This window comes from Anomalospiza imberbis, chromosome 7 (genome assembly GCF_031753505.1).
Source record: "Anomalospiza imberbis isolate Cuckoo-Finch-1a 21T00152 chromosome 7, ASM3175350v1, whole genome shotgun sequence".
Lineage (NCBI taxonomy): Eukaryota > Metazoa > Chordata > Aves > Passeriformes > Viduidae > Anomalospiza > Anomalospiza imberbis.
Genome location: NC_089687.1, coordinates 26,565,268 through 26,581,434, shown reverse-complemented (window position 1 = coordinate 26,581,434; position 16,167 = coordinate 26,565,268). Strand labels below are relative to the sequence as shown.

The 16,167-nt window shown below is 38.7% G+C and overlaps 1 long non-coding RNA gene across 1 annotated transcript; it reads left to right on the top strand.

Annotated features, from left to right (window-relative positions):
* The first annotated feature begins 9,873 nt into the window (after positions 1 to 9,873).
* LOC137477279 (uncharacterized) lies at positions 9,874 to 16,152 on the top strand. Its single transcript, XR_011000916.1, has 4 exons — positions 9,874 to 10,168; positions 10,578 to 10,696; positions 11,351 to 15,484; positions 15,746 to 16,152. It is a non-coding gene; the product is annotated as an uncharacterized lncRNA (long non-coding RNA).
* Positions 16,153 to 16,167: the final 15 nt, after the last annotated feature.

Sequence of the window (16,167 nt, the reverse complement as noted above, 5' to 3'; positions counted from 1 at the left end):
GTCACCACAACATTCAGAAAACAAACTAATCTTTTTCAAAAGTGACATTCTCAGACTTATGTGGTCCATACAATTAAAATAATTACCAGGAATCTTTAGAAAATGGAATGTGATAAAAATTAAGGTTTAGTAATATTTGAATTAACGCCATAGTAAGTAACTGAGCTGTGTAATGTGACAGACATTTCCTTCAGAAAAAAAATCGCACCTACAAATAACCTGGAATCTATTTAAAGCTGTAAATGAAGTGAAACTGATAACAGCATAGATAGCAAGTTAAGCGATTGCATTGTTTGCTTCAGATGTTGAATTCCTAGAGCAACATTCAGAATAGTTTCTATACAGCAATAGAAGCCTTTTTGTTATTAGATCCTGCTAAGTGGTGGAGAGCTTGATCACATAACAGTTTTTTTTTTCCTGCATGCTGTGGAAGAATTCAGTGTGAGCACTTCTCTCTTTTTCAGACTTAAAACAAACAAACAAAGAACCCCAACAAAATTATTAGTTCATTTATGTAGAGAAGAAAGTGTTGTGAATATTATATGAACCAAAATATTAACATTTAAAATTGTTACTTTACCTTACATTCAAGCTTTCACAAACATCTTCTAAACAGTGGCCATTTAAAATTATTTTTTCATTTTCTTTTGAGTATTTAAACCTAAAACTTTTGAAAGCCTTACATTGAACTTGTGTTCCAAATGCCTTTATGTGCAAAATCTGTTAGGTGCTATATCTTAGCCTTAACATATATTAACTTCTCTGAGGTTAACTAACATTGTAAACATTATTTGTTTAAAGCAAATGTTTATGGGTTAGCTCCCATTAGAATTTTCCAACAGGATTATGCTCTTATTAAATAAGAGCCAGTATTTTATCATGAAAGTGCATAAAAACTCCAGTTTTTTTGGAGCCTCTAATATTTAGCATCTACACTGACTTGTTTTATGGTATGCTTTACTTATTCCTGGGTAGGAAAAATCCCACAAGATTCACCTGTGGCATTTATTTATTTGGTTGGTGTTTTTAATCTTGCTTTATTTGTTTGTTGGTTATGTTTTTTGGTAGGTTGTTTTGCTAATTGTAGAAATATCTCCCAGATGGGTGTTGTGTGCTGCAGTGTTAGTTCTGGAGCACTCAGTCAGCAGTCCCCTTCTCTTTTCCAGTTCAAAAACTGCATACCTCCTCAAAAACTGCATACCTGCATACCAGCTCAAAAACTGCGTACCTCCTTCCATGCTATTCAATAAATCCATCATGGCCAGTTTTTCTTTAAGTTTAAACCGTTGCATTCCAACCTATATTCTCTTTTCCTATATTGTTCTTTTTTGAGAATTTTTCCTCATTGTTGAGAATCCTTCTTTCAAAATAATAAATTACAGCTAAAGATTACTAGCAAGAGGTTATTTCCGTTTTAGTTCTATTCAAAGCAGACAATACATTTGTGATTGGAATAAAAGCTTAAGGAAAGTCAAGTTATATTTCCATCAGTTCTTGCTTGGTTCCCTCATTAACAGTTCTGGTTTTAGCACAGTTCTTTCCACCATGAGCTACAGTCTCATCCTATGCTGCACAGTATTTCTGGTTTTGACCTAGTGTTCACAGCTAGAGAAAACACTTTTTTAGTCTATCTTGAATTGCAGGTTCTGAAATGAATTTTGTATTCTATCCTGATTTGCATGGTACTCTGAAAACAATAGAAGAAAAAGTTGGAAGTTTTAAAGAAGCAATAAAGAATTAGTTGTTTTAAAAAGCTGGGGATGAGAGTTGCAATTCTGTTATTATTCTGTTCATTGGAAAATTTATTTTAAATTATTCTTGAGTCAATACTCACATTTTTGTCTTCAGTTGTCTTCATTTTCACAGAATTTCAGTTCTTTGTCTTCTGGATATATATTTCAGTTTATTGCTATGTTGTTTATTTTAATTCAATGTAATCCTTCTTTTTCAAAGTGTTTTACATTTGTTTTGTGCATGTTGCTAAAGGAGGAACATGAACTCATCCCACAAGTCCAGTCTCTATATTCGATTTAATGCCTTTGTTCACTGATATCCATCTACATTTTACAGAGAAGACTGTTATGTATCTGAAAAAATTTAGAAGCAAATGCTGCCACATTCAATGGTTAAAGTTGCTTAAATAGAGTACTCAGGGCTGATTTTTCAGAGTAATCTATGTAGCTTGATGCAAAGTACTTGATTATTACTTTGTGTTGGAATTGCAGACGTTTATCTGATGTTTACTTTGTTTTCTTGTGGTTGTTGTGTGCAAGCACTTATTTTGCAAACCTAGAATTCCTGACCTTCAACAATACTGTAAATGAACAACTGATTCTCCAGTTATCCTTATTGTTGGTTGCCTGTAAGAGTGATTGGTTGCTTTACAAGAAGAGATGTTCTTCTGTATGTGCATGCAAATATAACCTTTTGGTAAAATGTAGAGGTGTAAAAAGGTACACATCTATAGCTGTCACTCAAGGCTGGAGGCCTGTTGGGTGGAAATCAGTACTGGTATTGAGTGCTTTTTGTGGTACAAAATTATTGCAGTTTCCACAAAATTTAGAGGCACAAATGTCTGTGTATGTATGTGTATATATTTTTTTTCTATAGTATCTTAATGTATAATATTCCTATTCAAATGTAAAGTACTTGTTCTTTTAAAGTATTGGTCTGTTTTGTGGCTATGGGGGCTCATGGGCAGAAATGCAAGAGCTCTTTCAGGACAGTGGATTTTAGGGATGATGGAGAACAAATAGGACAGCTCCAGGGAGACCAGGTGGAAGAAGTTCCTGAAAAGCAAGGATCCTGCTGGGAGGGCTGATGGGGGCTGGCTGTGCCTGGGGGGCTTTGGGGTTGAGAGCCCAAAGGCTCAGTGCGGTTCCTGAGTCTACCCGTAGTCCTCTCTATGCCAGCAGTGGATGGTGTGAGTTCATGGTAGGATTTTAAAGGTATGAAGAAAAGGGGAGGCAGATAAATGACTCCCCAGAGCCCATTCTTAGTTTCTAATATGAAGAAGAAACTCCTTTTGGAGCTTCAGCCCAGGGCTGTAGACTCTTTTTCTTTACCTGTTACCAAGGAAAACAAACCTTTTCTTTCCCACTGAATTAACATGCTGCCTTTCTCATCCCACTGACTGCAGCTCAGTATCTGCCCAAATGTCTCTTTCTTCACACTTAAGGCTTCCACAGAAATCCCAAGCCCTCAGGCCCTCCAATTCTCAGTGTTTCACTGTTGGACTGTTGAAGGAGCTGCTGAATTCACTGCACAGGTAAACACTGGTGAGCTTTGCCCCATGAGTTTTTCACCCTCCTTCCCCACAATCATAAGTACATATGTTCCTTTAAATTGTATGAAGGTTTTTTACTTGCTTGCATAGGAGTTTATCATCATTACTGTGATGCGTATGAAGGAGTCCTGTTTCACAGACCATTTACATTCACAGCAACTGAAAAGATTTGATAAAACAAGGAGGAAAGGATGGCTTCTGCCAGCTGTTAGGGCTGGCCTCTTTCATACCACTTGAATTCCTGATTCTAGCTGTGGACAGTAGATGCCTGTTAAGTTGTCTGTCTGTTGGCAAAAGTGCAATTTTCTCCCTTAAGCCTATTTAAGCAGATAAGGTCTCAGATGTTTAGGTAGGAAGAATCTGTTCCATTAGGAATAGAAAGTGATACAGCTGTGATATAGCTGAGGATGGTGCTGGGAAAAGTTACTGCTCTTTATGGGTCTCTGGTGAGAAAATCATCTTTGATCTGCCTTCCCTTTCTGAACAAAGCTGTCGTAGGAATAGACTTCAGAGCCTATCCCATCAGTAACAATTATCTTCTCCCAACAACCATGCACCTCATTAATGAATGAAACAAGCCTTGCGTAAAACAAGTGGTGTTAATATTTTAGGTCAGAAGCTATCCAGCTGGCCTATCCAACAGCAGCTAAGGTATGATTTGGGGGGGAGGGAGGGAAGAGCAAATAACAGGAGTGCATGGGCATCCATTTTTTTTCCCAATATAAGCTCTTACATCTTAGTATACCATTCCATTTCTGATGCACATGACAAACGACATGTTTCTTTTCAGAAGGGATTTGAACTGGTTTTTGGAGAGTCTTCAAAGGGGTGGTCATAAATAATACTGTTCTGTCATACAAACTACTAGTACATATTTGTCAACTAGGACCCCATCCTGGTCTTGTACAGAAGGGGTTTTAAAAGCATGGAAAGCTTTACGAGGACAAGTACTGAGTGTCCTTGTCCTAAGGACTCTTCCCTGGACAGGAAAATAGGAGCTGTGGGAGTAATTCTCATCAGTAGTCTGTTAGCCTCTGATAGTTAGAAGAAACCTTGCAAAAAGCTTGTATATGATAGTCCCTTTTGCAATTTACCTTTGGATACATAGTAGTTTTAAAATACATAGGCATACATATATAGATGTATGTACCTCAAAATAAAATGGAGATACGACTGTAGTTGTTTGCACATAGTTCTTTAATACCATTTTAATTACACTTACCTGTGGTTAAACGATGCAGGTATTTTAGGGCACGTGTAATCAGATCTTTTAACGGATAACTGGAATTTGTGTTTTTACTACAACCATCCTTCACTCTCTGCAGCACGGCTCAGTTGGTCATTTTGCATGTACTGGCTTCTGTTAATGACTTTCTGCCTGTTTAAACAAGAGCATGCTGTTCTAAGCAAATTAAGTTTCTTGCTCTTCCTGATCTTTTTTCTAACAGGGATTGATATGGCTCATCATGAAAATCTGTTTGTAGTATAGTGCTTTCATAAGAGTTGATTTCTGGGTCCTCACTAGGAAGGAACTAAGAGAGCAAAAGCTTACATGGTATTGGATCTGCCATTTGGACATTGGTGTAATGTACTTGAATTTCTATAGTAGGACAGTGTCAGTACAGCATAAACTGCCACTAAAAGACTGTAAAAATTTCAACTCTCTCCCTTGGTTAAGTGTTGCCAGTTCAGTGGCTCCAGGAAAGATGATATAATGTTTCTGCTCTTTGGAGAACAGTTTCTGTCTGTAGATATTATTTAAAACATAATTGGGTGTGGCAATCAAATGGCAGTAGGAGAGCCAGAAACAGAGAGGTGTGTGTTGGCAGATCAGTGAGAGAGGGGGAAGTTCAGTCCCAGTGTCTTTGTGCCAGACTAACATTCTGTGTGCTAGTGCTGAAAGCATCCTTGACAAACAGTGATTGTGCTGACATAGCTGTTCTTTTTGCTTGCCCACTCAAGAAGTTCTACAAGCCTTCAAGGAACATGGAGAGCATGAAGGTGTGTAAGATCTTATGAGAGGACCTGCAGGAATGAAACAGAGGAGATTAAAGTTTGATGGCATGACTTCTGTGTAGTGCACTTTCTTTGGTGGGAGGAAGAGGATTTTCCAATAGAGAATAAATCTTCCTTTTCAGAATTATTAGTATTATTGCTGACTCTCTCTGGTTTGCTTGACAAGATGCCTAGTGTTTGGACAGATCTCAGTGTTTTTATGAGTGTGTCCCAAAATGTTAATGAATACTCATTCATACATTGCCATCTTTCCATGTCATACTGAAACTGTAGGCCAGTGGCACCTCCTTGATCTTTTTGTTGTGTCTGTGCATTTGATTAAAGTGAATGAAAGCTTGTTTTACAAAGAAACAGCAAAGAGCTTTTATCCAGAGTCCTTTCAGATATATACTTTTTACAGAGTAAGCTTTAACTTAGTAATGTATATTTCTAACCCATTACTAACCTAAAATAACCAAAGCCTTTTCATTTTTTTTCTTTGTATCCAGAACATGAAACATTCCAAACTATCCCTCAAAACCACCGTGCTCAGAGCCTGAAAGGTTTGGCACTTTTCTTCGTCTGTAGGTCATCTTCCATCTGTGCTGTGTTCAGTGTCTTGCATCTAACACCGGAATCCATAGTTAAGACCTATCCCATTACATGAGGGTACTTTTTCATTTGCATAATCTACCTGGTCACTTGACAGCATGTCAGTAACAATATCTGCAAACTACTTTTTGTTGATTAACATCTGTCACACAGTTCTAGATGTGGCAAATTTTCTTTGTGCATGGAATTTGCATTGGTTTAGTGATACCAGTGGTGTCAAAAATAGTCAAGTCTCATGAACTGAGAGCCTTCTCTTGTGGATTTGATCTTGATCTGAGCTCTGTCTGAGCTAGGGACAAATTCTGAGGCTATGCCCCTGTGTTCTGCAGTGCTTGTTGAGCAGAAGAAAAATCTTCCAGCTCCCAAGAACAGCTGCATTTGTGTTTCTGCTTGATGCAAAACTGCTCCTATTAATCTCTTGAAAGATGGCTCATGGAATTCTGCTTTCTTGCTTAAGGGAAGATAAAGTCTCTCCATATGAAAACTTGGTGGAAAATGTACAGAGTTGGGAGTGCCTAGAACAGTCGCCCTCAAGTGTACTGAATTTAGGAATAGGAGCTGGTAGAAGGAATAAGCAACTGAAGAATATCATGATGAAAGTAGGCATTCTTGCTCTTTACATAGCATTGCCCTTACACAATAATTTTCTTAAATATGTTCCTTGACAAACACTGGTCAGCAATGAGAAGAAAACAAGTCTCAATTTCTCCTCACTGCCAGCTTACAGTTTAACAGTGCTTCTGCAAATTAACCACAAGTTGGGCCAAAAAACCTGTCCTAGATCTAAGTTCAGTTTTGCTTTGTCAGGTTACTGTTAAGTTACATAAATTTAACTTTTTTGCATAGCTGTTTCTTTTAAAGGTAAAATTAAATGTGGGAGAGAATTGGAAATTTTGTTTCTAAAAGAGGACACTTCAGTTGTCAGCAGTGTGCAGGTGTTTCCCCCTTGTCTTCCATTTTTATCTCTTAGTTCATTTGCTGTTTTCTCAGGATCACTTACCTCTGAGAGTACTCCAGATTACTGTCAAGAGACCAGAGCAGAGAACAGAAGAGGAAGACAAGTTTGCAAAAAACTGCTTGCAGGAGATAGAAAGCTCTCAAAGTTACAGCTGAAGATTGCAATTTCTTACGGCTGAAATGGCTCACTTTATATGGTAATTTTTTTTTTTTAATATACTGCTTTTTAATTGTTGATTTTGTTTCTATTTATGCTCTGAGCTCACATCTAATAAAAGCTAGAATGGTAATTGTGCATTTTGCTTTTATATTCAGTGTGCTGGTTATCTTCTGAATGCAAACTTGTCTGATAACTCCATGGTTTTGGCTGTTGACAAAGCTGTTATCACATCTGAGGTGTTCTGTACGTGGAATGAGATGGAGGAAGTGGGCACCTTCTTGACATGACTTCTACTGAGAAGAAATGATCTGTGGAAAGAGGGCTTTACCAGTTAAAAATCAATATCCTCACAATAATTTGGTGGGTGTACAGGTTTTTCATGTCAGGTGCTAGTGCATCTCTAACTTTGCACATAATACAAGACATAAAATTACCTCTTTCTGGCCTAGTCTTTTTTGTTGTTGTCTCCTACCACTGTACTCATTGCTTTTTGGGAGTGGGGAAATTGTTTTAACATGTTCTGATTTTCCACTTTTCTGTCTTTCTCCTATTGCCTCTTTCTCATACCCAGAGCAGCACAGAAACAAATTTCTCATTTAAAAAAAATTCTCTGACCTCAGTTTCCCATGTTTTGGGGTTTCCTCTTTGCTTTATTGTGCTGGAGTTAGATTTCTTACATGGCTGAAATGTAAGATAACATTGTGTTTTGATTAAGGAGTGGGAAATACTGGGGTGATCTCCACTGCCCCCTTCACTCCAGAAGTCCTCAGAGGAAGCACCTGCCGCAGGTTCTGCTCCTGCACCTGCATTTCCACACAGGCCAGCACAAATGCAAAGCTGTGCTGATGACAGCAGTGTCTTGCACTTTGTATACCAGCACGTTATCAGTACAAAGTTATTGCTGTGAATCCAGATCAGTCTGTGGGTTTGCCCCACTGTGTCCCCACAAATGACTCTCTGGGAACAACTTGAAAGAGAGCACAGGAGATGGCCAGGAAGTTCTTAATGTTCAACTTTGAGTTTGTGCTTGTGTGTTGAGTTCAGGTGCCCTGGTGTGGGTGGCCCTTTTCAGCTCTGCAATGGACCTGCCACAGGACACAGCTGAGCATATTGGTGAAGCTAGAGCACCTCTGTGGAGGTGTCTGCAAGGGCAAAATGCTGCATGGTGGAGAGGGGTGAGGAAGAAGGTGAAAACAGTCCTCTCAGCACCACAGTCAGAGAAGGAGAGGGAGGAATTGCTTCAGGTGCTGGAGCAGGTGTTTTCCCTGCAGAGCTCCCACAGATCCCCACAGAGGATCACATGCCAGCGTAGGTGCAGATTTTTCTGAAGGAACTTCAGTCCATGGAGAGGAGCCATGCCAGAACAGGTTTCTGCTGAAGGACTGCAGCCTGATGGAGCGACAGAAAGAAGCTGTTACAGACTGACTGCAATGCCCATATTCTTCTTTGCCTTGTGCTGCCTTGGACAAGGGAAGACAGAGAAGTTGGGGGTTCAAAGTGTGAAGCTGAGCCCTGAGGAAAGAGGGCAAACGGAAGGGAATGTGCCGTTTTAATTTGCTTTTGTTTCTCGGTGATTTAATCCGTTTTAATTGACAGTACATTAAATTAGCTTTCCTCATATTGATTCAAATATTGAAATTTACATCTGGATGCAAGTCACAGTAGAAAATCCTGATGTCTCTTTGATCACTGCAAGTTACTATTGCCTTTAAGCCTTTAATTTTTTAAGCAATCAAATTTTAATTTTTAAGAATTCATTTTGTGTGAAGGAAGTAGTGTACCTTGTCTGAATCAGGAATTACATTTCTGGATGTATTCCAGTTAGGTCTTTCAAGTTCAGCATACTTCACTAGAGTAGATCTCAGGTGGAGAATTAACTCAGGAACATGTCTAATCCATTACATTTCAGCTGGAAAACAGTACCAGCCATATTTTTACAGGTTTGAGCATGGGAGAGTCATTCTGAGGGGAGGATGGTGCAGCAGTAGACTCTGTAAAGCGGTTCTTACCAGGTGCTAAGCGTCTGGCATCTTCCCAGTGTTATATCTAGCAGTGCTTCAGAATGGGGCAAAGTTTGTGGTGAGTGGCTATCTTTGGTGAAAGTGCTGTTAAGTTTGGGAAAAGAAATAAGCAGAGTTTGGGAATGAGATTTATATTCTTGTGCTTTTCAGAGATTATTTTCCTGAATAAGAAGGGAACTTCCTTTAGAGGGTAAGTTTTATATGTGTGTTCTTACACCACCTTTGGAAAATAGCCAGCACTGGACACCAAGGGTATCTAGACAGGGTACTAGGTGACATGACACACTTGCTGGTTTATAATGGGGGCACTGGAATATAAAATTTATGGATAGCTTCTGAACATTAGCTAAATTAATCTCTTTTTTTTTTTTCCTCTCTCTTTACATTTCACTATAAAGGGAAGAGTCTCTGTTAAAGAGATGGTGAATTGTTAGTTGTCCATAAAACTGTTTATGAACAGTGGGATGAAAAGGAGTTCTTTGATAATGAATTAGATGAGCTTCAGAAAGAATTGTACTGTCATTGTAACTTCAAGTATTTTCTTCCAGTTGTATCACTCACTATTGATTACTGTCTGTTTATTTGCTGTATAATTTATTTGTTAAGCTTTTCTGGCCATGTCAGGGACATAGAAGTAATACATATGGCAATTCTTTTTTCTTTTGAAGTTTTATAAAAGGGAAAGGAATTCTTAATTTTGCATTTAGCCATCAGCTGCTCTGGAAGAGTCCATGATTATATGTGTTCCTTAGCTACCAAAAAAGCTTTTGTGCTGAAGTATTCCATAAACTTGTAATTTTTTTCCTTGGATCAGACAATGTGAATATGACACCTTTAAGAAAAAAAGGCAGACTACACTGGAACCAAATTTAGCATCTTCAGGAGCTGTGACCTAGGGTTCCTCAGTTGCAGTTGTAAAAAGATTGATGTTTTCATAGTGAAATGTTTTTATTAATCTAGTTTAATCTATGAACAAAAGTGTCTCCATTCCTCTTATTTCAGACTTCTGAACTCCTTTGCAAAATGAGAGATTGCTAGTGAGATTAGCTAATAACTGCAAAAATGGAAAAGTTTCACTGGGGACAGGTGCTAGCAAAATGTACCATAAAGTCAGCCAGCATAATTAACATTACTAAGGTAAGATCTTTCAGAGATTAACTACAGGCTAATACTTTTGGTGGTACACTGATGTTTATTCTGATCTTGCAAACAAAAATAATGTTTATGAGCCATTTCAGAAAGAACTGGGAAATAAAGCACTTTATAAAATGCCAGTCTGTGGTGGTTTTGGTTTCTGTTGGCTTTGTTAAGCTTTTACTTGGTGTTTATTCCTTTGTGTGTCTATTGTAGGGTCTGTTTTATCTGATCTCTTATGAAGAGTTAAAATAAGTTAATAGTTAATACTTAGAGCATAAGACACAAGTACTTCATGGCAAGATATGATATTTCATATATTATCTAACAAATAGAATATTCTCGATAATTATCAGAAGACATTTGAGAGAGACTTCATATGCTGTATTTGCTCTTTTTGTCCGTGTTTCAGAATTGATGAGTTCCCATTTCTCTGAGAGTTGTCAGGAGGTTTTAGCAATGAAATTACTATTTTGAAATGAACTGTAGATTCCTGACTGCAGTTAAAATGGTTTCAAGTAGGGAAACCAGGTTTGTCTTTAATTTTGAATGGCTGGAATTTCCAAAAAGAAGAGACCCTGGAGCCACCTCTGTCCTCAGAGAAACGCTACTTTTTGGGCATACTGTTACAAAGATCAACAAGGTTTCAAGAGAAGTTTGACTGGCATCATAGCCAAGGAGAGCATGGTGTGAGGCAGTGATGCTGCCTGCTCTGAGATGCCTGGAATACTTTGTGTTCATTATTCAGTGTCTTGCTGCTGACATAGCAGTGAGATGATAAAAAGATAAGAGTCCATGATAAATATTTTGTTTAAACCCAGAAACAGAGGCAACAGCTGGCATATTTAAAGTTTTTACACAGGTGAGTGTCTTGAGATATTAGAGGAGTGAAAGATTGTTGGGTTTTTTGGATTTTTTTTTTCTCTCTCTCTGTAGCATTGTCTAGTAACAAAAGATAATATGTTAAGCTTATTTGGAGAGTTTCCTAGGATCCAGTATCAGGTAGTGCTAATACTATTACAAATTGGTAATAATACTATTCGGGTGCTTTTTTTTCAGATTTCCAATCGCTGTCCCTTAATTTCTCCAAGGAATTTTTGTCAGTACATTCCAGTGGCGCGCTATCTCCACTATGTTATAGTATTGTTTACTAAATTAGAAAAAATTTTCTTTCCCATTACTGAGGTGATTTACAGGAAGGTTAGTACAGTTGGCTGTCTAGATAAAACATAGTCTTCTGGAGGTGGAATTATTTAAGGCTGCTGAGAAGGTAAAACTGGCAGAGTATGGTGAGTACTGAGATTTTGAGGAATCAGGAGCACAGTTTTTTGATGTTACCATTGTTGAAGCATAGCATTCACCGAGGCTGATACCTGAAGCAGAACTTCTTTTGCACAGGTCAGCCAGAGTTTACCATCCTTGCCCACAGAGTAAGAACCAAACTAGGTTGTTGACTACTTGACCAGCACCTACTCTGATTCCTTCTTGCTGTTTTAGACTGTATGGTTAACTTTTGGCTACCTGAGAAGTGCAGTTTCACAACCAAGTACTTTAGCTCTCTTCTAGGTGACAATGAGCTGTGTCAGAAATTTCTGAAAGAGAAGCAGTGAATACTGGAGAAAGATGTAGGAAAGTCTGTACCACAAAGAAAATGTGCACCGAAGCTAACTCTTGGTTTTGAGAAGCCCATAGAACATGTTCTGAAATCCTGGAGCATGAGCCAAGCTGGCATTATGGACCTGAGCACAAGCTATCACAAACCTACAAAACCCTCTCAGCAGCACACACACAAATTTGTTCCTGTCCACCCCAAGCCAGAAAAGAAGTCTCTACTTAGGCCACATACTAAATTAAAGTTAATTTTTAGTGTCATTTTACTACATCCCAGATTAAATGGGTTGCTTGAGAAAGCAGTCTAAAAACAATGATGCAGTCAAAACCTTAAGCTTAATTTTTTATAAGTAGAAGCTGAAAAAAATGAATCTGTGTTCAAATCTGTAATTCCTGTTTTCCATTAGAAGGCAGACAGAGGGGAAATAATATTTACCTGACTATTGCTACATAGTGTGATAGGTAATAGTCTGATTAATTTGTGCCAGAAAGGAGTCCTCATAATGTCTTAAAGCACTGGGACAAAAAATACCATTCTTTTGGATTTTTTATTAGTTTTATTTTTAAATTTTCTATTTATATTTACATGAACTGATGTTTCCATATATTGTATGAGTAGAGCAGGCAATTTTTTGATTTTGTGATGGTTGGTTCTCATTGCTAATGAACATTGTGACGTTCTAATCCACATTTATAACATTATCACTTATACAGGGACAAGCAATGTCAGACAGTAGAGAATGAGCACAGAATGGGGCATCCAAAACTACTGCTAACTTTTATCAGATTTTTTGTTTGTTTTGAGTGGCAGTAGACAGCTGACAATTATAATTTAGAGCTCACTCCTTCCTTGGAAGGTCTGTGCCCTGCTGTAAATTTTTTGTCATGTACAGGATCAAGCAGAAGAGATAAGCTAAGGGTTCTGCTGTTTGGAAAACAAGGGCTGCAGAGTTATTAAGTGTGGGCAGAGGACACAGCCATCATCTATATCCAGCAGATGAGAGAACAAGCAATGAAAAAGAAGATGGATATGAGCCCTGGTTTTCTTCTGATGTTACCATGTTAAATCAAATGATTTCTAGGGGGATTAATGAGCAGCACTACATTAGAAGGCAGAGGTAGGAGCTTGGTGATGGCATCTGGTTGAACTCCACTAAGTCATGCAGCTACTTCTGTAGCATTGGAAGTGAGAGGATACTTTCCCAGTCCTCCTTCAGACTGTTTGGAAGGAGTATGTTCTATCCCAGGCTATCCTTTCCATAGTTCTTGACTTTGGGCGGGATGATGCCAGTTAGGCCAACAGGTTGTAAGGGATGGATGTTAGCTAAGCGCACCCTGCTCAGACAACAAACATTAGTAGCAGTTTTTGTAAATGTTGCCAGTTCTTTCTGCAGCAGGTTGTTCTGTACACATCAAGAGATGGCAAATTTAGGAAGTAACTATACTTCTGGAGGCTGCAAAACCCCTGAGACGTGCGTGTGTGTGTGCAGCCTCATGCAGTGCACTTACACATGTAACTATGCAATAGTTGAAGAGTAACTGCTAAAAACAACTTGGCAGAAAGCCCCTTTCAGTCATCCTATGAAAAGCAAAGAGCTTGTTTCCATGTGACAGCTCAGTAAGGCAAGAACCTCAGAAACTGTTTATAGAATGTACAGCAGTTTGACAAAGACTGCGATTAAAAATTTCTTATTTTCTGAAGTGTTAGGTGGTTTGCTTGTGTGTTAAAAGAATTTTAAACATTTAGTATGGCTGTTACCATGTATTGCTGCTTCTGTGCTGAGCAGTCACTGAAGTCTTCATTATAATTACATACTCAGAAATTGGATTTTTTTTTTTTACCTTTGATTAGAGAAAACAATCTCCAAGCTGTTTTCAAGCTGGCATTATAGAAAAACTAGAGGGTTTATTCTAATTAGGTATTGAAATTTAAGAAATGTAATAAAATCACTAGCAGCTGTAATCAATGACAGTCTTCAGTGAATTGTATAGTCAAACTCTTGGGAAGGGTCTGGATGGTTTGTGAATCATTAGTGACTCTGCTTTCTTTAGCTAATGTCAAAAACTTATTTTCAGCTTCTGTCAGCCAGTGTCCAGGCACTGCTTTGTTCTGCAGACAGGTGGAGAGAGAGGGGTTGCAGTGGGGTGGCCCATGCAATCGTAGACAGGAGGTCTATGAGGTGGTGCATGTAAGACATCAGAAAAAGTAGCACCGAAGGGAGAGGCAGTGCCAAAGTTCTAAATGTAGATGAGCACTAAGCAATTACCAGCATCATTAGGCACCACTTCTGGAGTATCAGCACTGACAGATATGTGGTTATCTCAGCCTGGCCTGACCTGGTTTTCCACATCAGCTGATTGCCCTGCACTTCACCCTTTGAGTCTTCTCCCCCTGCCCTGGCAGTAGGGGGGTATGGCAGAGGCTGCAGTGTCCCTCCTTAGCACAATGCTGTTCTTTTCCTAAGGAAAGCCACAACGTTTTGTGTGTGGGTCACTGGGACTCTCTGGCCACAACATAAGTGCATGAAGTTAAAGCATCTCAGTCTGTAGGAAGGGAGAAGAAGAGGTTCCTGGACTTTCAGTGCTACTTATTCTGCAACTTGCAACCTTGAATGAAGTCTGTGATCATCCCAGCAAGACTGGACCAGTTTGGATATAACAGAGAGAAAGATCCTTCTTGCATTAATGGCCTCTTCAAAACTGAAGCCTCATAGGGAGTTTAATTAGGTTCTTGATCTTTCTGGAATATTGGAAGCACATGTGATGTATATGAAGGACAAGACTTGGATGTCAAAGACAGGACAGCAGACACTAGTGCAGAGTCATTGGGATTGTTACAAACAACTGAAATCTGCTCTGTCTGCCTGGACTACAGAGTTGTGGTTTTCTTCTGAACATGGGAGGAGTTCTCTAAAATACTAAGCACTGGTGTAAAGGTTGGTGTTACTTCTATGTACTAGTTTGGCTTGCAGTTTTCACCAGCAACTGTGTGTAGCAGCAAATCTATTTGACCTTTCCTATCTTGTCAGGAGTTTTGCCTCACTCTGACATTCTTTGCTCTCTCTGTGTTTTGGGAGAATTGCTGTGCCATGGAGAGAGGCTTCCTGGGCTCCAGGCACAACAGAAATACTGTAGTCAGTAAAGCAGAGACATACAGGCTTTAGCATGTTTGTGCTTGTCACCTCTACAACCACTCCCAAATGTGACCAAAAAAAGATGTTGGCTACATGTCTTCTTCTTTCCTTGGGTCTGGGAAAGGAAACTTGCCAACACACTTTGGAAGATTTAAACTGTAGCCCAAAGATGCCTTTCTCACTCACATGATTTACTCAAATAACACCATTTAGGTACTCCTGGGGAATGGGACCTCTAAAACCACTGAAACAATCCTGTTTTGATTCAAAATGCTATAAAATGGAAGGAAAGACTAGAGAATCTCTAAATGCCCAACTGGAATATTGTGGTCTGAGGTACTGTAAAAGATCATTTCACCTGCTTATTATCCAAGTTCATTCTGTTTTCTCTTTTTATTTCTTTCCTGGTGACAATGCTCGTCTAAACAATGAGCACACCTTCAAGGCCAGAATCATCATCTTGCCAGTTTATATTGGTCTCCTGTGAAAGCTGATAACCAGAGTGGACTTGTACAATCTGTACCTGTATTTCATGGATTAGGATGTAAACTAAGATCCTGCCTTTTCCTGTCCTGTGAGTGTGTTTGCCTCATCATTCTTAGGGTGACAGTGTTTAGTTATGTGCACATAACTAGCTTAAAGGATTTTGGTTTGTTGGGTTTTTTTGTTGTTGTTGTTGTTGTTTTTTTTTTTTTTTGGTTGGTTTTGGTGTTTTTTTGTTTTTGTTTTTGGTTTTTTTTTTTTTTTTTTTTTTTTTTTGTCAAAAGAAGAATAAAAAGGTCAGACTTCCTTCATCTTACTGATACTTCCTTATATTTGCTCTCTGTTCCTTAAGGATGACAAAGGTACCAACTGCATTAATCCTTTTTGATGCTAGAGGGAGCTCATGGCTTGAGCAGTCAGAATGAATCATAATACCTTGCACAATTCTTGAGGAAACACAGATGGAAAGTAAAGTGCTGTTGATGACTATAATGCACCTTTTTCCATCACTGGCAAAATTAGAAGGGCTGAATGTATCTACTTAGGAAATTACACATGGCTTTCAGAGACACTCAGATGTTGAAATGCTGTAGCTGCAATTTCTTCTATATCTGAGCACCTTCCTGTTGTGACTGGATTTATCTTCCCAACTTCCTCTGAGGAAATAAGTTTTCTCTCGTATCCCTATGAATACACAGGACCTGTAACACCGGGAGCACTTGTGTTACTATGTGTGTTTGTATATATATACACAAAGTAGTAGTCCAAGCAAAA